Source organism: Corvus kubaryi, unplaced genomic scaffold (assembly GCF_017639235.1).
Source record: "Corvus kubaryi isolate FWS band 111438036 unplaced genomic scaffold, C.kubaryi_AGA036_p1.0 37260, whole genome shotgun sequence".
Lineage (NCBI taxonomy): Eukaryota > Metazoa > Chordata > Aves > Passeriformes > Corvidae > Corvus > Corvus kubaryi.
In genome coordinates this window covers 4,904,324-4,926,863 of record NW_024581077.1, presented here as the reverse complement: position 1 = coordinate 4,926,863, position 22,540 = coordinate 4,904,324, and the positions used below count along the sequence as shown (strand labels likewise).

At 36.2% G+C, this 22,540-nt stretch overlaps 1 long non-coding RNA gene across 1 annotated transcript in view; it reads right to left on the bottom strand.

Annotated features, from left to right (window-relative positions):
- LOC121662687 overlaps positions 1 to 22,540 on the bottom strand; it is a 485,325-nt gene that overhangs the window by 272,365 nt on the left and 190,420 nt on the right. Inside the window, exon 2 of the long non-coding RNA XR_006015377.1 lies at positions 16,975 to 17,021. This is a non-coding gene — a long non-coding RNA (uncharacterized LOC121662687). The remainder of the gene's footprint in view (positions 1 to 16,974; positions 17,022 to 22,540) is intronic.

Genomic DNA, 22,540 nt, shown 5'->3' with positions numbered 1-22,540 from the left:
AGGAGTGTGGAGGGAAAATAATTCTTTTACAAATGTCTTTTTTTTGTTGTTGGCTTCTCTACTAGGAAGAGGCTGATTTTAGTTTAGGATTGTAAAAGAGACCTTTAAAAGAAGGTCCATTCCTACGCATCTGCATAATTACTGCTCCAGGCATAGAAAAATGAATAATCTTAAATGCTCCATGCAATTCCAAATCCTAGACAAGAATTCAATCTTATTTATAGAATAAATAACAAGTGTCATCAGGGTTGGAAGCTAATAAAACAGGGAAGTTTAACACAACAGAGTGCAATTCTTTTTGTTTGTATCAAATTAGTTGACTAGCTATATTTAGCTATCTCACCTTAAAATCTGATAAGATACAAAGACAAGGCAGTCTCTCCCTTAATGTTGCTAGTGCAGATCAGTTTTCCATATAGATTTTATTTTAGTGAAAAAAAATTGCCTCTGTCTCCAAAAGCACTCTGCAGCGTGATGTGTGTTTCAAGCCAAAAACAACTTTCCCCCAAAAGACACCCATCTAGTTTAAAGATGGAGAAAGGTACAGGTTACAACACAAGAGGTTATTACTGCTGAGACTGTGGCTATTTCTCTGCGTGGACAGATATGAACCTATGAAAGCAGCTGCTGGATGCCCTGTTTTCATGCAGATGTCCCCAGTGATAACGGGCTGTGAAGCAGATCCTTGGCCTATGTACAAATCCCCCTGCCCTTCTATCATGCTGACATCTGAAGCATCCAGCAGAGAAAAAGAGAATTTGGCTTGTAAACAAATTACTTCTTCACTTAGTATTTGGGAAAAAAAAAAAAGGTAATGGATGAGTGAGAGAAATGTTGGGTGGTATTTTGGGGCCATCTGTGACTGTCATGCAAGACTTGCTGATGCTGAGTGAGATATGGAGAAAGAGCTCACTTCTTCCCCTACAGTTACTTGCCTCATGCTGGTTTTACTTTTCTGTAAATCCAATACTGAGGTAGGAGGGGAACAGGGTATTGAATACAACTTGAGTCCTGACCTGCCAAGAGGGTAGTGATACCTTTTTCTTGGGAATGGTCCCACTTAAGGGAATGATGAGACAAAATGATTGGTGTTCAGTGCTCTGGTTGGAAGGTGTTTCATGGTGCTCCCCTTGCCAGGGATGGCAGTGGTAGCTCAGAGGTTAGTAGGGAGCATTTAAACTTCATCAAACGGGGCACAGGTGGAGGGTTAGCACTACACCAGCTTGAACACACAAAAACACCCCTCATAAGCCTGAGCAGATTGTCAGTACAGAAACAGGCTCTGAGTAGGCAAAAGCACCTTCAATCAACCCTTTTGGTTCAGGCTCTCATTTAGTTTCCAACATGCACATCCAAATGCTGTTGTTTCACACAAACCATCTCTGCTCTTAAATTGTTGATTCTTTCAGGATGAGATTTATACTCATATTTCAGAGCTGTGTCAACCCCTGTGTGCTGTCCATCGGGTGGCTTTGAAACATACACATGTGCACTTAATCTCCGAAAAAGAAAAAGATGCTGTACAAAGTTCCCAAACTGTCTATGAGAGCATTACAAGCATTTTAAGGACTACTAAATCTCACATGTACATCGGCCAAGCCACGTGAATGACTTCATTGCTTTGTGCATTATGCAAAAGGACCATTTTACATCAGTAAAAGATATGTCCCAAAAGATTAAATCATGCAAACATTGATTTTTGGATGGGAGATTTCTCCTGCCTTGGCCTTGCATGCGATGGCTCCACTTTTGTGAAAATTCAAAAACGTTATGAAACAACACCCAGGATGAGATATTTGCTGGCACATAGGCAGGAAGAACTCTGTCCTTGTAGTCAAAGAAGCTTACTAAGTTCAAACACCCATTTATCATGCCATTAACTTCATACCCAATTTTATAAAAGGAAAGCAGCCTTTTGAGGGGAACTCACTGCTGAATTAAAGCTCAAACAGTTGTCCATTGTTCCTTTGCCACATTACACAGGTTCCTGGTAACATTCAGCTAATGAATTTTCTTGATGATTAACTACCCCTTCTATGGGATCATTGTAATAGAAACATATTAGCTCCTGTTACAAATGAGGTGGATGTGTCATTACTACAAGCGAGATGGGTTTGATTTTTTTTCTCTTCCTCCTCCTCCTCTTCCTTTCACAAAGTAAAGCAAAACTTGGGAAAATATCATCAAAATTCAACAATGTGCTGAAAAGAAAATGCTGCTCTACTGAGCAATAAAATGCATTTAGGTGCAGATTTTCATTAACTGTTGAATTAGAAGAAAAGTAAAATGCAGACAGGGATATAAACTAGCTCCTATTTGGAGTTTTTATATTTATGTTCATTATAATTGTAATTATAAAGAGCATGATCCAGAAGTAAGTGAAAAACCAAATAAAAAAGGCCATGTAGACACTGTAGATGTATTTCTCTGAGAATGGGTCTTATAATTAGCTGTAGATATTCTCTTTCTTTTCTGCTGCCCTTTTTCATTGCAGTTCATATTCTGAGAACGCTCTTCTGTTGTTTAAACTGCACTGACATCTTGTGGCACAGAAACAGAAGAATCCTAAAAATTAAATTTCAATCTTCATAAAATATGTGTTACATCGTTTACCTTCATGCAAGTGCCACTGTCTTTAACTCCAAAGTTGGCTAGTGTTTACTTGCTTGCAATCAGAACTGGGGTCAATATGCCACAATCTACCTAAAATTTTGAGTCATGACAGAATTATAGAATGGTTTGTTTTGGAAGTGACCTTAAAGATCATTTAGAATAACATTTTTTCCTGTAAAACAGAATGTGTGTGAAGTCTGTTGACTAAAAATCCCATGTCTGTGAGCATGTACACTCATATCCTCTCTCAGACACATGCACCAAAAGACAAACCATTAATCTCTGAGCTGGTGTTTTATCACCTTGGCAACAGCAAAGTGTTCAGAAAAACTTCAGATCTTTTTATCCCTGAGAATGAAGACAAGATACAGGCAATAATCAGCTGAATAAAAATGTCCTAGTGGAAGTCCATGTACAGTGTAAAGAATTCAGCAGTGAATTAGACTCCAGTTAATTCCAAAGGAATATTTTTTCATCTCATCAGAATGTGAGGAAATAATTTGTGATGCTCCATTGGAGGCAAAGTAAAAAGAAAACTACTGCTATGTATAAAGAAGGTTTCATGGGGAGGTAGCTGCAGCCCTTTTTTTGTCTGTTATTGTATTATTCCCTCACTGAATGCTCCTAAATCCTTTGAGTATTATCAGAGGTTTTACACTCATATCAAAGGAAACTACATGTCCCTAGGAAAACACAAGAAAATAGGTGCACACTTAAACTCTTAAGATGAAGCAGTCTCCATCACACTCCTCTTTGTATTATTCATTGCTGCTGCAGTATCTGGAAATGCCTTGTGAGATTGTATTTAGCTGCACAAGACCCTGTAGAGATAGAGAAATATTATTATACTCATTTTACAAATGAAGAATTGAATCAGAGGGAGATCACGTTGGTTGGCTAACAGAAGACGAAAAGAATGTGAAGTGAGAAATTTATATGAAAGCATCAAGTGAAAGTGAAGGAACCAGTCTGAATTAGCTGGCACTTTGCTGTCCAGTTCATTTGTTTTGTCCCATTTTGTCTTCATGTAAACAGTCTAACATATCTGATCAGAGAATCACAGAACCATAGAATGGTTTGGGTTGGAAGGAATCTTAAATCTAAGCCAGTCCTAACACCTCTGACACAGGCAGGGATTCCTTCCACTATTCCAGGTTGCTCAAAGAGCTGTCCAGCCTGGCCTTGAACACTTCCAGGAATGAGGAGGTGTTCAAGTATCACATTCTGTGGTGTTTGCACGGATGATGAAAAATAGAATCTAAAGGAATTCCTGCTGGGAGACTAAGAAGGAAAAAAAAGGAATACAGACTGACCAAAGTTAAACAAAAGAGTTTAATTTCTGAAAGCACTTGGCTTTGGGAGAAGATCTTTTCTTAAACACATTTTCTGACTTTTATTTACAGTTCTGCTTGCATCAACTGTATTTGAATTTTTGTGTGAGGTTTCTATAAGTGTTTCAGAAAACTTGCCTTATTTCCATGTGTGCTTGCAGACACACAATAAAAATGACTAATGGACATCATCAAAACAGGCAACTGAAATTTTCCCAGTCACATCCATGAAGTTGAATATTGATTATTTGTGCATGGCACCTTTTCTTACTGTGAATGTACAATATACCTAAAATGCTATTGAAAGAAAGTCTAGAGTAGTCCAGCTAGTTTCTTGATTTTTTGCTAAGATCAGTTTTTAGGTTTTTTTGCTTCCATACTCCAGGCAGAGCTGGCAGTAAAGACATGCCTGAGGGACACCTTGATGGAACCTGTGATACTTTAATGCAGGATGAGTGATTTTTTAATACAGCTCACCCAAGCAGTTGATAAAATGTATCTATTATTGCATAAAATATGGCATCTTTGGAATATGTCTTATAAAACAAGACCTTGTATTAAATAAAAATTCTCTGGGCTACTGAGGTTTCCTTTCTCAGGAATTAAATAAGCACAATTCCAAAAAGATCCTGGGCAATATGCAACAATGAAATAACCAATGAATAATCCTTGTATATTGGTGTGTTGATTTCCAGAAATCTGACACTCCAAGAATCTTCTCACAAGAGTCTATTGTATTACTTCTTTATTTCTCCTCTAATATTTTCAGTCCTTTCTGCCCTGAAACGTTATTTATTTTCTCTACATTTTCTTGCTTCCCATATCTTCTACTTGAAAACCTAATAATTAGGAACAATGAGATCAATCTGCACTATACATTCTGCTTTAACAGGTTTAACTATGGAAAAATACAAATTTAAGTCGATAAAGGGAAAACTTTACCACTTTGACCACTCCCATATGACCTTGACAAATGCAAAGTCCTGCATGTGGGAGAGTTGAAAACCCCTCATTCCCAAATATTAGCGTTTGAGGATTGACTATGTAAGAATTCTGCAGAAAAGTCTTGGGGCATGAGCCAGCAAAGAGCAGCAGCATCCTGGGTTTCAGGAGCAGGAGCAGATCCAGAAGATCCAGGGAAGGAATTATCCCCCTAGAATTCATACTTGTGACACCACATGTAGACACTGCATCCACTTTTTGACACAGGTTCATTTTTTCATTAATGACATATTTTCATAAATGACATGTTCCAATATCTATCCCAAGGAATTATAAAACCTCAGAAAAAATTCATTCACTTTGGACCTCACCTATCACTTTTTTTGCAGAAATACTGAAGTAACCAGGCTATAAAAGTAGGGGTGGTAAACTAACGACAAAGATATTCATGCAGAAGAATTTTCAAGGGACAGTGATTTATTTAGAGATTTCTAACTGAAAAGATCCTTTTTGAAAGAAAATATGCTAAATACCCAGGAGGAAGTTTGATTTTGCATTGCAAAGCAACCCTAACTAACCTACTTAAGTTCATGTAGGGTCTTGGAAGCCTGCATTCTTCAATGTGTTTGATGTGGGTTCTTGGGAAAAAATGAAAATCTGTGTTGAGGGGAAGCCTCATCTATTTTAGACTTCCACTGGGATCTGAAACCAGTGGGATATTTTTAATCCTTCTTATTCTCATGCTGAGTAAACTTTTTACATATTTCTGAGTTTCACTACAAATACTTTTAGAGTGTACTTCTTTCCTGTTACATCGGGTAGTTATTAGAGGTACCACTGCTCTGCACAGACTGGCTTCATCTTTGTGCTAATTCAACCTAAGCCTACATTTGCACCACTGCTGCTCACAGCAGGTCAGCTCCTCAGAATTATTTAAAGTGCCTTCAGTTGAGCATGCCTGAGAATCCACTGTAACAGGACATTCCATTTCAAAGGAAGAGATGAAATCAGGTTTTTAAATACATAATATGATGTGACGTGATATTTGCCATCTACCTTTGCTCTATTTTAACAACATTAGGGGCATGAATGCTTCTGTTTGCTATTACTAAAGAGCTTTAAGTGCTGTTATGAGGATGTTTTTTAAGAAATGTAAATAAAGGCAACATAAGGTCATGACAAACTGAAAGGACATGCATTATGCTGTTAATTTACTCCAGTTAATATAATATAACATTACAGATTTACAGTTAAAACAGCAGGAGAAACTAATTTGTTTATATTAACACTTTCTTTAGGGGGAGTACAAATATAAGTGGTTCTTAGAGGCATAGTTTTAATATTTTTCACACTTTTTTCCCCCAACATTGATTTTATTTTCGTTCCACTCAGTCAAAAACTGATTCACTTCAGAATGAAGGCCACTGGCACTGGAATTTTTGTTTTAGTGACTGCCTCAAAAACAAAGACTGTGATATCCTGAGGAAACATTTCAAATAGTTAACAGCAATGTGACCATGGAGAGACTATTTAGAAAAAACTCTCCCAAAATTTTCATTTTAACAGTTTGCTACAGTTTACTTTGGTGCACTACTCCCAGCTGGTTCTGTGGAAGTCTCCTTCATCACATTTGAATAAAACACACAGGGGTTTTATGACTGAGAAAATTTATTCCAACAACAAAAATAAAATTTGAGAAGAAAGTGATTCAAAAGTGAAAAGGGGTTGCAAGAGAAAAATACACCGAAAAATATAGTTGTTTAATGTACTGATTCTCAAGATTTGTCTTATCACAATGGACACACCCCATCCATCAGATGCAAAGACAACTTCTTAGAAGTTGGATGAAATTTGAACTTGGTTTAAATAGAGTGGTTTTTCGGGCATGCATGTTTCTTGTCTGTTCTGATGTCTTAGGGACAGAAGTGTCATTTCATCTTCTTGTTTGTCCATAAAAGAAGGTATTTTCCTTTGACGGTCATGCTTCACATTGAAGAGCTTTTTATTAGAAAATGTTTTTAAGCAGCACTCCAAAAAACCAAAACTTTCACAGAGACTACATTGCATCAATTTTTTGTTTATATCATCTTATATTTTGCAAATATAAACTTCAGTGGATAGGGAGTTTGTTTTGGGGCTGGTTGATAGCATAGAAACTTTTGGATGCTGAGGATTTTGCAGTGAGGTTTTTGTTTCGTTTTGTTGGGGATTTTTTTTTTGTTTGGGTTGGGTTGGGTTTTTTTGGTGGTTTTTTTTTGTTGTTGGTTTTTTTGGGGGGTTTTGTTTATTTGTTTGTTTTGGTTTTGGTGGGTTTTGGTTATTGGTAGGGTTTTTTTGAGATATTAGAACAGTTTCTCAAAATATTTTTCTGCAAGAGTCAGCCATGCAGTTTCACACAGGTAATAGGAGTAGGCACCAGCCAAGCAAGAATCCAATTTGTAAAAGCCTTCACTTTATCACAGAACCCTAGAAGGATGCTCTATGTAGTAACTACATGAGCCATTCATAATAAATGACCCCGAGGGAAAAGTGATTAATCATATTTCAGTTGTTAGTTTAGCAAGGTGAAACACATTCCAGTGGAAGAAGATTGCCTTACTGATACATATTTAGAGGCACAAATTCAGGGGCCCAATAAATGGGCATAAAATCTGGAGGTATGTCATTTATTTCAAGAAACTTCTTTGCTAAAGGAAGGCTGGGGAGACTTCTTTTTAAAACACAGTCAAAAAACATTGGAAAAGAGTGATCTCTTCTGGCACATACATGGACTGGATATATGGTTGATATATGAACAAGCATAGGATCACTTTAAACAGATGGCACACAAAACACTTCCTTTTTTGCTCTACTTCCCAAAGGAGAAAACAATTGACACACAAGATATGCTATGACATATTGTCACAGCCTGCTTTGCATTTAGCTGAAATATTACATACTACTGTTTTCTTGAAATGGGATGCTATAGCACAGTCTTAGTCTCAAAGATCTCCCCACCAAAGTTTCTTAGGTTTCTGGGTTTTTCTGTCTTCTTACAGAAATGTAGTGGTCAAAGACAACTCCAATTTCACAGATGCTGCAAAGAGCATTAGTCTTTCCCAGCAGCCTTTTGCAGTGGTTCATTACCACTCATCTTGTGCAATGGAAGCACAGCATGAAACACAAATCTACTTGTGTATTTCATTTTAAGTAATAAGTGAGACATGTAATATCTGTCTGCAACCAGACCTTGTATTACATGTAGTCACTGGAACTTTTCAAGATGAGATCTGAGCACCATGACAGTCAATATGTTCTGTCAGCTTCACTGGGCACTGGATTTCCACCTTGTATTTCTGGCAATATCATATCACTTGGTTTTTCATATAGAGGAAGTGGTTAAGAGGAAAGGGTACTGATTTTGTTTTTAATCTAGCATAAGCACAATGAACGACCAAGTAATACTCCATGATAATTTAAGTGTTATAGCAAATGGGTTTAATCTTCTGTTGAGATGAGTCCCTGACAAAGTTCCCATGAGTTTCTAAGAGAAACCACATGCTGATTTTCTCTTGCAAGGGCTATGGAGTAGCATTAAATATGCTTGACTGAAATAGAAAACATACACTCAATTATCAGAGCCAGTTATCATAGAGATTTTTAAAATTTTCCCACAAACATTTTTAGCAATGTAAAATTGTTCTTCTAATCTCTTTAACAAATGAACAGTTTTTACTGTTTTATCAAAAAGAAAGTATCATGATCCTCCTGGCCTTTGTTTCTTTACAACCAAACATTTCTGTCTGTGAGGTTCTGCCCTCAAATCCTCTATATTGAGTTACTGTATTTTGCTATTGTCTATTGAATAACCCCTTCTACGTTCTCAGCTCATTGGAAAATAATGTGTTTGTTATTCATAGTTTATGCTTGTCTTCTTGCATTATAGTACTATTGTTATTATTAATCCCCTCATCATGTAACAGCAGTATGCGATACATCAGTCCTCTGTTACCAGTCTGGAATTGTTACTTGCTAAAGTGCTCCCTTTTACTGCTGATAAAAATCTTGCCTTAAATTTTCTTCCAGTAAGATCCTTTAAATCATTAATTTGACTGAGAAGTGATGCAAACGACCATTGAAGAGATTTTTCTGTTTTAATCCCAGTAATGAATCCTTTATCTGTAAGTAGGCAGCTTTTCTGTTTTCAATATGGGTCTGTTTAAAGTTACAAATACACAGAATGAGAACTGACTGGGTTGGGCTTTTTTCCCCTTTTGCATTAAAGTAGCTCTGACTGCACGTAGATTATTTTTTCATTTCTGACTTTGTGATTTCAGTGAAAGGAACAGATTGGTTTTGCACAAAGACATTAGCAAGCAGATTTTGAGATACTACCTCCATGATCTTAGTCATATTAATTATTGTCACTCTGGGTGGTGGTGGGTTCTTTTGTCCCCAGCTGAAAATGAAGACAGAAATGGGTATTCCGCCCCCCCCCCCCCCAAAATTTTGTCTGGTTTTCCTATTTAGACAAAGAGATCTTTGTCAGTAGGAGGTCATTATTCCATCTAAGTATTTTAGGCCTCTTATCTCTACTGGGACCCTTACCGATTGTCTAGATATAAATATATGGTATTAAGAATACAAAACCATAGAGAAAATGCTTCATCACCTACAATATATTGTGTGAGAGTGAAATTGATACAGTTTTAGTCTTATCTGACTAGTGTCTGTACAAATTGATTAAAACCAATTAATACAAATTATAATCTTGGATGCTTTTCATACCATCCTAGCAAAGTCATCATAGCTAAAGAAGAAATTTAAATAATTTTACCAATTATTCATATTGAAAGTTATTGGAAATAGCCTAAAGAACATCAAATCAGCCATTTAAAAATCAAGTTCAAACTTCTTGTCTTTTCTTTCAAGCTTAGTAGCTTATACAATTCACTAAAGAGAAGGTTGAAGGGTGACATTGTCATTATGTGGAATTACATTAACAATAATACATATTTGGGGGAAGTTCTGCTTGAAAAATGTGGAACAAAAACGTTCTTGAAAGTGGAAGTTGGAAAATTAAAATTTGAGCTATTTTACCTCGGTAGAGTAGTTTTGGGAAGTGAGAGAATTAAAATATTATTTAAGCAAGTTAACTTGAGACAGAAGGTTTGCTGTCCTGTGAGAGGAGAGACAGAAGATCTCATTAATAGGTATCAGAAAAAAAATTTTTCAGAGATAAGGTTGTGAAGATTTGGAGCAGATTGCCCAGGGAAGTGGTAGAAATTCCATTCCTGGAAGGATTCAAAAAAAGTGTGGATATAGAGGACATGGTTTAATGGTGAACATTTTGGTGGTACTAGTTTGATGGTTGGACTTGATGATCTTAAAGTCCTTTTTCAAACTTAATTCTATGATTCTACTTTTTTCTACAAAAAAATCAAAGGCAAATGCTGCATCCAGGCTCAAGACAGGTTGAAAAGACAATGCAAGGAACCACAAACTGGTCAGCCTCATCACAGTCCCTGGAAAAGCCATGTTTGTCAGTCCTGGAACACATTTCGGAGTACATGAAGGAGGAGGTGATTGGGAGCAGTCAGCATAGGTTTGTGAAAAATAACTCAGAGTTGATCCAATGGTTGTCTTCTATGACAAAAATATCTGGATCTCTGGCTGAGGAGAGAGCACTGGCTGTCATCTTTGTCTTCAGCAAGGGTTTTGGACCTGTCTCCTTCCTCAGGAACTTTCAAGATTCTTTCTAAACAACCTTGTTTTGAATTCAGGTTTGGCCATGAAGTAGTGTGGTTACCTCTACCTGGAGTTCCTAAAAATGGATTAGAGTATGGCATGTTTTTCTCCAGCTACTAGTAAATTTTCTATAGTTTATAAGGGATTTTATGTCCCTAGATGGTGAGCAGTGCTCATTCTGGGTTTTGCAATTATAGGTCCTTTTGTGCATGGCTACCAATGGACCAGGATTTCTGGGTTACTTTTAAAGCATGGATGTTATTCACAGATCTGTTCTAAATCAAAACTCACAAGGTGGAGAAAAACCACAAAGGAAGACTAAAAATAATATGTTCTTGTGGCTCCTTTAAACAGACTTGAAAGAAGTTATAGACAGAATATTGTGAAAAAAACCACACAAACCTTATAATCAAAATGGCTTGTGGGTCTATTATTTCAATGTAGCTTTGTTCTTTCATAACACAGCACAATCATAGCACATTAGGATTTGTTGTCACAAACACCTTATGAGCTGCACCGCAATTACCTTGTTACTTGAGCTTCTCAAGACTTGTAGCTGCCTTAGGCAACATCCCTTGTGCTGTGTCATTGTGCCTTACCATAAATTACACTCATTAACTGGGCATGAATAATGGTGACTTCCAGGTGATTTTAAATTTTATTTAAACCCTTATTATGTGGAAGCCTACCTCCTGCTGGATATCCAAAAGCCATCCATAATAAATTGTTTACTTTTCAGTTCATGGTTGTTCTTAATTCTGTTTTACAAATCTTTCCCTGATGTATTAAAGGCAGAAGTCATGAAGAGTCCTGGTTGTGCAACTGAAAGTGAAACAGCATGAAAGGCAGCAGCAGCTGGGACTAAGACTCGGGAGTTTTGAGCATCTTCCAGTCTCTATCCTATTAATCTCAGGAAAGTAATTTTGTCTTTGAGTTCCCATTGGTTGTCTCCTCTGGAGAACTGAATGAGATACTAAGACCCTACATTCAAGTAGGATATCTGTAATACAATATTCTAGGCTCCTGATTTAGGTTTCCTAAGCGATCTGCTGAGGGGGAAAAATATGAAAAACTTCCATACAAAAACAATTTCTCACCACAAAAAAACACCCCAAGAAACAACCAGGACTTCCAAGCATAAGAATGCCTTTCTTGCAAAGGGCTGTCTTATCTTGGCAATTCGGATATATTGATAAGCTTCAGAAGAGATTTGACAAATCCTGTGTAGTTTTTCTGAACCTCAGTATACCTGTAGAGTTCTGAATACAGAACTGCAGCTTGAATTTTAATGTTCGCTGAAGCATCTTCTCAGCATCTTAAATTCCCATTTCAAATTAAACATGCATATAGCAAACAGGACAGTTTACTGTTTCGTAGAATGTTATTGGACTAGATCCTAAATTCATAAATATTATTTATATTTACATTTGAAGTTATTTACAGCCAAGAAAGACATTTTTAAAACACACTTTGCACTTGAATTTTTTCAAATGACAATGGATTCTGGACAAATCTTAATCACTCAGACTGATATTCAGCCAGAGAACTTTTCTGATGTCACAATAGTTAGAAAGATCAGAGTTATCTTTCAAAATCCAGATTTTTTCAAGTTAGCCAGAGAGAGGCAGAGAAATCACAATTTAGATTTCTGGAGCATTTACCTCAAATGTCATATTCATCTACCATGTCAAACTGAGGTACAAAGGACCTATCTTGGGACCTTATTATGACTTAAGTCCTAGCAACTGGGACAGAGACACCATCTCAAAGAATTCTGCCCCAAAAACAACTGGGAAGTTTTAGGAGACTATCATATTATCCAAATGCAGCTTGAATCTACACATCAACTCATCAACTATACTTGCTTCTTTAAAATTAGTGCACCAGGTAAAGCTGGTATTTTCTCTTTTACAAAATATATTATTCCACTTGGCACTGCAAACACTATTTCACGTATATTGATCAATAGACTCGTTTGCTGTTGCTTTTCATGGGTAGGACTCACCATTCATCAGCCACACTTTTTAGATACTGCTAACAACTACTCTTTTTCCACTAGTGTTTGTGGATGTAACAAAGAAGCAGGATATAAAATCTATTTCCACCACTAACATAGATTTACAAACGCGCACACAGCACTGAACCTGTCTTTTCTGATTTGCTTACTGATTTATTATATTTTTCTTCCTGAATGCACTGTGTAGGGTCAACAACTGCTTTATAAAGTCATCTTGAGAATCAGAAAGTTGCGTGTCGTAATATTGACTTGATAATTCTTTAATGTTGCTTTTTTTGTCAGGTTAAAATAATGTATGATTATCATCCCTCATCTAGTTTTCATCACCTGTAACTCCTGTTCACAGGTGCTTGCAGATGTATCAGAAAATTACCTCATTCCATTTATAAATAAAATCTCTGCATGTATATCTTATTTTAAGAAATAGCACATTTTCCTTGCAAAAGCATATCACAGCTGGTTGTGATAACTATTTTGATATCTATGTTATAGAGAGTGGGAGTAGAATTCACTGTGTTTATAAAGAGAGGGGAGTCAGATTCTACCGAAAGATGTACAGTGGAAGAGGAATAGGCAATATCGACAAGATGAACCACAGATATTTCAATTAACTATGAGGAAAAAGCTGTGCATAATGAGAGTGATAAAACACTGGAAAAAGTTGCCCAGGTTGGTTGTAGTGTCTCCATCCCTGAAGAAGAGCAAAACTCACCTAAACAGAGTATTGATCAACCAAACCTGTCCTTGAAGATAGTCAGAGCTAAGTACAACTTTGGAACAGGGGATCTACAGAAGTTTCTGCCCACTTGATTTTTTTAATTGACTGTCTGAGTTCCTCTTTACTCATTTGGGAATTATCTACAATAAAATGTTATTATTTTGAATTGTTAGCAATGATAACTACTCAAGACTTTCACCAAAGGGACAAAAACTTAACATAAGATTGGCAAATGTTAATGAGAGATGGAGATGTAGAATATACTTTAGTGGACAGAATAATTTAAAAACAGACAGAATACTGGACTTGGCTGGTCCAAGGTTAATATAGGAAAACTAGGACTCATCATGATCGCAAAAGTAGTTCCCTTTGTTTATGAAAAATGTCACAGAAGGCTATAAAAGTCCTAAGGCTCCCAGTAAAAACTGCTGCAAATTTTATTGTTTTCTTGATATGCAAATATTTTCTAATACTTTATGCTGAAATTCTATCACTGATGTTTCAAAAACTTTCATTTTCCTTTCTTCACATTGCATATGATGAATTACTATAGTGTGATGTTAAAAATTACTTTTCAGATGATAAGTCATCTGAAGAAAACAGAGTCACTGACCCTTTACACAAAATGAGGAAATAAATATAATTCTTGAAAGTCAATCCATTTTGAGACAACACAGAAGTTTCTGTTACAATATGAACTTACAAATGCCTTAAAAATGTGTACAAAGTTAACAACGTTCAAATAGAAACTGAGAAACAGAAAGTGTTAATGAATACACTGATGTGCTTAAAAATAGAAGATCACCACGTCAGGTTTAGGAGCAGTTCTAGTTGAAGTATTCAGAATAATCCTATTTATCTGAGAGCCAGTGAAGAGGGAGGGACAACTCCAGTGATTAGTTCATGTCAGAGGTAGAATGAATTGTCCTCTGGAAATGTTTTTTTCACTAGGCTAAGCTAAGTAGCTAAAACTAACTATGAAAAGAGCTTACTCCTCACTTAGGATTTCCATGTTAGTTGGAATGAATCCAGGCTTAACTTATCATATGGAATAGCGTTTTTCTGCTTCAAGAACTGACATGAGCAGTAGCATAAAGCAACTCTACAAAAATTAATTTGATAAAATTGAAATGGTTACCTAGTTACACCAAAATTATTGGCAGAGCCCTACAAAATTATTTACCAAAATTATACCATTAAAACTGTTTGAGCAGAGCTATAACATAAATGTTTACACAGCTAGGGCTAGAATCAGTCTCTAACTCTTTATTTAAGTCCATACTTATGTGTACATTTCCATCAAGTTAAAGCAATGGGTCAATGGTCACTTGTCACTACTGAGGCCAAACTGCACAGCACACTTCTCCATGCAACTGAATTATTTTCTGTGGTAAAATGGGATAATTTCAACCATGCTTCCACATCAGAGTAGGCTGTGGTTTATGATATTCTTCAGACCATGGTGGACATTTGTTGGAAGCACACAAGGCATGCCAAAGTACATGACACAGTCTAGGCCCTTTCTAGTTTAGTTACACAGATAGATCATAAAACCTAATTCAACAAGGAGAGGCTGTAGAACTGGGATGAAGCACTGCCACAGATTTCTCTAAATTATGCTGGATGAAAACAATGTTAGGGGAGATATCTGTGACATCTAGTTTTAGACACCTTCTTAATCAGGTCCTAAAAGTTGTTCAACAAGATTAAGACATGAAGTTCTTACATAAAGATCACTTTTTCAAAGGAACTTTCTTATTCTGGTTCTTATTCTGGCAATATTTTCTGTTCCTTCCTAAAGTCTTTTGTAAGCTGTTTTCCAGCTTCCTCATACGCAGGTACCACAGCTGCACTGGGACCCAGTACCTGCCTATAAAGTGAATGTGAACACAGTGTAGTCTGGAGAGGCAGAGAACAAGCCAATAACACTGTATTATTCGCTGCTTGATTTGATTTCTGGTCAGTGGTGTGATTTCCCCAAAATGAGCTGTGACATTTCCTACAGCTGCCTCCTCAGCATAGAAAATATGATTGTCCTTACCTGGGACTAACACAAGGGAAAATGCTTGCCAGCTCTAGGTCTGTACACAGTGTAAGACAAAAAATTCAATTCAACTGTGTGATACAGTTCAATCATAATGACTGCTTTTAGAAAAACAGAAAGACAATGCATTAAAATACATGGGGAGGACCCATTCTTTTTATCATTTAATATTTTCATATAAACATAATCTTTCCACAAGATGAGTGTCAGATGGCAATCTTTTTTTGTAGAGATGCAAAACTTAATGGAAAAAAAATTATAAAATGAACATCTTCCTGATGGCATTTCTGTGTGCATTAGTAGAAACATCTGCTATATTTTCCTTTTCACCTTAGTTTATTTTTTAACATGTATAATTCTATTCCACTGATTTGGTTGTCTTGCTTCACCAATCATTTCACTACTAAAAGATCTCTAAAATGGTCAAAAAACCAATAAAAGTTTCAAATAAAAATGCTCCCCAATTGTGGCAGTTTCACAGAACTAGATCCAAGGTTTTTTGTAAAACTTGTGGCGGTTTCATTTCTATAACATCCACTTACTAGTAAGTACATTTTTCACAGCAAAGTCACATAATGCAATTTGATGCAAATATTTTATCAAGTATCCATAGGCAAGATGATTTAATGGTTTCTCCTTATAAAGCACGGTTAATTTTTTTAGTTAATGCCTTGAAATGATGGATACCTCTAGTTATAGGCACAAGAGCAGCTTAAAATAACTAGTTTTGTACCATGGAATGGTAACACACTATATTATATATTAACCTGCAGAAATAACTTGGTTCATATATTTGTGGATTCTCATTTATTATTAGATATGTTATTAGCTAAGTGTTTTAAAAGTTGTTTCTGTCAAATAATAAAATATCAATTTATGTTCTTTATTTTTCGTTACATCAGCATACAACAAAACAGTAAAAACCATACGGAGATAAATGGCTAAATCCCTCAGTTCTAACTCCAGTTGAAAAATTTTTATTGGAGATAATACGAACAGTTTGAGTATAATAAATTACTACATTAATGCTCAGGAACTTTTTTGTGTCAACTTTAAAACTGAGTGACCCAGCCACCACAGACCTTGATAGAAGACTTTCCTTTGACTGGGATGGAAGAGAACCTGATCCTGAAAAACACCCTTATACCTTGACAACTTCTCTAAAACACATCAGATTTGAAATTCTGTGTACGTACCATACTGTTGAAATCACATATATTTCTGCCACTACAGCATAGGAATTTTAGGAATGACGGATGAACTGCACCACTGAGAGAAGTTGGTGCCTCATCTCCAACATGTTCAGAGACTTGTTCAGTTGAATTAAAACCAAGTTATGTTGCAAAAGAAAGTGGTAAAAGTTAAATCACTTTCCTTCAATATGAACACCCATTTGTAATGGCAAAGATTTGCTTTTGAAACCCTGATTGAAAGTTCTGCCTGTATTACAATGAATCAAATCAATGCTTGAATTAAACTGAGTGTTATGATGGTCTTAAAAGAACAATCCAAGAAAAACAAATATTCAAACAAAACAAGCTGAAAATATTAAACTATCATAACTAAAACCAAAAAGACTTACCAATCTCTCAGAAATATTTTCATGCCAGCCTTAACAGCAATTGGGGCCTGGGGGAAAGAGAAAGCAAAAAGATTTGTCTCAGTTGCTCTATGCAGCAAGGTAGGAGTCAAAGGAGGGTGTCAGTAAATCAGATGCCTCAGGTCACTGGAGTCACCTCCAACACATCAGTGCAGCTTCTCAAGTCCTCTGTGATGACACAGATTTACACCAGAAGAGCATCTCAGAGCAAGTACTAGCACAGAAATTCATGTTTTTGTAGTCTTATATTTTCTGTAGGTGCCTTTATGACATATAAGCTGGAATTTTGTAAACTATTATAAAACTACACAAAATTAAATTTGTTAAATTTCTATGAGATATTATCATTACAATTGGCAATTTCCTAAAATCACACAACAGGTGGTGCAAGTCAGATATCTTGAACTGATTTCTACTCTCTAGCTTTTATTTATCAGGCAAATTGAACAAAAGATATTAAATACAGTTAAGACTTTTATGGTCTTGTTCTTGTGGTTCAGCCCAACACACAGCTTAACACCACACAGTCGTTCACTCACTCACTCCACAGTGGGATGGGGATAGAATCTGGAAAAAAAAGTAAAATATATGGGTTGAGATAAAGACAGTTTAACAGAAAAGAAAATGAAGGTATAAGAAGAGGAAGAGAAGGAAGAAGATGAGGAAGAAGAAAGAGAAATAAAACAAGTGATGCACCATGTAATTGCTCACAACACAACGATTGATGCCCAGCCGGTTCCTGAGCAGCTCCACCCATCCAGCTTTCCTTACAACTTATATGTTGAGCATGACATCATATAGTATAGAATATCACTTGGGGATGTTGGGGTCAGCTGTCCTGGCTATGTCACCTCCCAACTCCTTGTGCCCTCCCAACATCCTTGCTGGTGGCATGCAGTGAGGAGCTGAAGAGTCCTCGACTACATTTTAGCAAAAGTATGTAAAAAACATGAGTGTGTTATCATTATTCTAAATCCAAAACACAGTACTGTACCAGCTACTAGGAAGAAAACTCCTGATCTCAAGTTTAAAGTAAGCACTTGAAAATTTATTGAAAGCATACCGAGTAGAAAAATTTCAGCACATTTTTAAATTCTTAATTCACAAAGAAGTAAGTTGCTTCAGAGGGTAAAGAATGAAGGTCACTGAACTGCTACAAAAGTTTATGAGAGTGGTTTTAACAGTTGAGGACACAAGTCCTGGTTTTGGGAACGATAAGCAATATCTAACTTGTAGGTCCTTTAGGAAAGAAATATTTTATTGTAGATAGAATTTTGCCATAAATGAGGAGCCAGAATATACTAAAAAATAATATAATATATGCAGTGATAAGAAAACATTAAATCAAGATGTTTATCTCTTTTCTGAAATATAACATACTTGGTTAAAATTCAATTCTGACCAATAAAAAATAACTATTTATAATAACCGAGTAAGACATTCCTAGCCTAAGGGATATATGCAAAGTTACTGGATCTAGTCTCCCTTCATGCCCCTATAGGCATCATCCAAGTCTCCACAAAGCTGTGGAGAGTCTGGTAATTCTCTTTATAAGAAAATTAATGATAATAATTATTAAAATAAGATTCGATTGATTTGATGGGCGTTAGTCCATTAGTAGTGCTCAAACTGAAGACAGAAACAAGCTGTTTCTCTGGTTTTTCAGATATCTTCTTTTCAAAAACTGATCAGCGTCACCAGAATTGATGTGTCAGATAAGAAATTACAGTTAAATTCAACATGGCTTTAAGTTGCACTGAAATATTTAAATTAACTGAAACAAATTTAATGAGGGCAGTGAAGATGCTAAATGTTATTGGACTAAAATGGCATTCATAAACACAATGGACAAAAAAGCTTCTTCAAACCAACTATTTCAGAGTATAAAGGCTTTTATATGAGAAGAGGAAATGCGCTATATACAGGGGTTTAAGAAACTGTCACTAAAGCCTTTATAATACTTTAAATAGTGACAACAGTAAAAAATGGCACTCTGTGGAATGTAACCTCAGCTCTGTTTTTCTGTAATACCACTCACTGCATCAGACCTGTAGTCTGTGTAGAGAGGCTTAATATTTTATGTGAAGAAATCTCACTCAGTCTCCTTCACAAGCAGATAATGACAGGAAGTATTCCTAACAGCATTAGTCACTCACAAACACTGGTAAGTATTATGGGATTTTATTCCAACAACATTTTATGCTTCCGTGGTTCAGAACTTTAACGAATTAGATTGCATTTCTAGTAGGAGGCTCTTCAGGATAAGAATGTCAAATAAATATCTACTTAAAATGTCTGCTTTCAAGCTTTTTACAGATTCTTTACTTCAAACAAGCTGATCACATCATAAAAACAACAGATAAACATAACAAATCTGTGTGAATAATTTGGTTTTTTCTGGCTCTTTATCAACCTTAGAGCTAAATTTTAATTAGTTATTACTAGTGATGGCTTATTCTTATCAGGATCAGAGACAACAAATTTGAGGACATCACTCTGGGGAGTTTGATATGTTTCTGTTTGGTTTATTCCTGCTATCCATTACGTTTTGATTTCAAAACCTGTTCTGAAGCTGCATCTGCTCAAGAGATTGCTGTGGATGTGTGTCATTACCAGTATGAATTTTTCTGCAACTCACACCAAGCAATTCTCTCAATATTTACCTCCACCACACAGCTATTTACAATGAAAGCTGCTACTTATTTTCAGCATGGCTAACCACACACTGAAAATAATGGGGTAGGAATAGCATCAAACAGAGGGAAGAACCATCAAATACAACTGAACAGCTGTGAATGGAGACATGAAAGGCAGAAAAGATTCGACCTACACAAAAATTAAGAAAAATAAATGGTTTTGATGAATTTATTGCTGTCTACAACTTCCTGAAAGGTGGTCGTGTCAAGATGGGTGTTGGCCTCTTCTCCCAAGCAACTACTGATAGGACAAGGGGAAATGCCCCCAGGTTGCACCAGGGTAGGTTCAGGGTGGATATAAGGGAAAATTTCTTCACTGAAAAGGGAAGTCAGGAATTGGAATAGGCTGTCCAAGGAAGTGGTGGAGTCACCATCTCTGGAAATGTTCATAAAAGGAGTGGATGTGGTACTTTGTGATATGTTTTAGAGAGCATGGTTCAGCTAAAGGTTGGACTGGATCTTGAAGGTCTTTTTGAACCCTAATGATTCTATGCCAGCTGGTTTATGCTGTGAAATAGTTCCTGAAAGGCATGGAGTATTCAAAAGTAGGGCAGAAAAAAAGCCATATAAGGTTTTATGGAACAGTGTTGTTACCCAAGAAGTGGCCTAAATGTCCAAACAGTATTTTCTGTCTCTGGCTCTTTTAAACTATTATGAACATAACTGAGGCCAAAAAAGAGTAGAAATTCTTTGGAGTGGCAAATTAACTTCAACTGTCAGATTTTGAAGAGTCTGTTTTGGTGAGTGTCCAGTAAGCCCATTGAAAGGATGGTTTATGAAGTATCTCTTGATTGTTTTTATAATTAAATGTAACTCAGAGAAAAGAAGCTGTGAATTCCAGCATTTCGTCTTTTTTTTTGCTTCTGCATTGTATTATTTATTCTCACATTTAACTGATAGCTGTGATTTGTATTCCTGTGTATTCATACATATAAGCTTTACTGAGATATCCAAAAAAAATTGTCATCTTTTTTACATCCTTCTACAAGAATAAATACTGGTGTTTCACCAAGAATGATGGAAAACATGTTCTCCCCCTAAATTAACAATTACTAAAACGGTCTATGTTAAAGCCAAAGAAGATTAAATTTACATAATGATGACACACAAATTGCTTAGATAAAATAGCAGCCACATTAAAAATGTGTTATGAAGAAGGTGAAAAAAGTTGCGCTTGACCCATTGCAATGATGAGGAAACAGCCAGGTGCCAGGAGTGACCACATTTAGTATAACAAATCACAAAGACATTTTAGAGGCATCTGACACGTGCAAGGGTCTGCTGACAAGGCAGGAGTACAGCAACAACCCCAAATGATGTGTCAGTCATGCCCTGGTACTAGCTCTGCTTCAAAAAATGTATCGTTGTCACACCAACACCACAGCATAAGTTAATTGGCCATACACAGCTTATTTAGCCATAAATAAGAAACATTTTTATTAAGAAATCGGGGGGGTTACAGTTAGGATATACCATATCTCAGTTTGCTGATACAGCCTTGGATCAGTCTGCTCGTGCATACATACTATGAAAATCCTGAATTACACTACTTGAGCCTCAGCCACTTCACAGACAAACAAGGGTAAGGAATTGCAATTATTTTTGCATAGGCTTTTTTTTTTTTCTGCATAATCCAATTATTGATGATCTTCTCCAGTCTTCTATGCAGATGTAAGAATAGAAGATCTGTTCATCTGATTATTCTGAAATTCTAAGTAATTTTGGTGATGGTGGTAATCATTCACTTTTTGAACTAAGTAGTCTAGAAAGTATCCATCTGCAATTGAAGACCACAGGACCGGGTTTCATTTTATCTGCATTTAGGCACAGAAAACTTAGGCTCTTAGTCTAAGTTAGGCTTCTAATTTCTTTCTATAAGTGATGTAGAGAGACAACCAATTCCAGTTTTATTCAATCCTGAAATAGACAATTAAGATAAATGAAGGACTGCCTGAGTAATCCTGTCTCACTTAGCTGGCCTCATGACTGGCTTAGACAAGACCCCTAACATCTATATGGTTAATATGACATGATTGATTCTACCTCAAAATACACAGATCTCACTTTTCTTCCATGTTCTACCATGTGTTTGCAAGGCAGCATTAAGTGTCTAGATGAAAATAAATTGCAGGCATTTTCATAAGGACAGTCCTATAGATATGTTCATAAAACCATGCAGGAAAAGTGAGGAAGTCTTGGTCCATTTGTCAGCAAAGGGCGTGGATGTTCCACTACAATAGTTATTTGGATTAAGACTGAATAATCATCTCTGCTGAACAGAATAAGTAATTAGTACTAATCAGACAGTCAATGGTTCTGATGTAAGCCTATTTTAGGCTTTTAATGGTATAGAAGCACACATATGTAAAACTAAAATGCAAATGTATCAATGCATAATGAGTAAAAGGAGGATTTCTGCATATTAGTTCTGACACACAGAAGTAATTGTCAGCCATTACTAGATAATTAGGAATAATGACAAACTGTTTAACATAAAAGATTTCAGATGGGGGAAATAGTGTCTACCTCTGAATTTTGCTAAAAATTTTAATTGCTTTCCAAAGATACAGAACAAAAATGTTCAGATTAAATCAGGCTTCTCATGCATGACCTCAGTCCCATGACACCAACCTGCTTCACAGGGCGCTGGGATTGGCAGCCACCACCCAGTGGTCCTCAGGAGAAGCCAGTATAACTATAGGAACAGGCCTCCAAAATTCTCTCACTTCCATGGAGGTAACACATATACTTGTTTTGACAAAACTACACCTGAGTACCACAAAACTTTTTTTGCTTTTTTTTGAGTTTTTAAGTGGCTGAGATCCATATGCTGGCAATAACCAAAGTAGCAT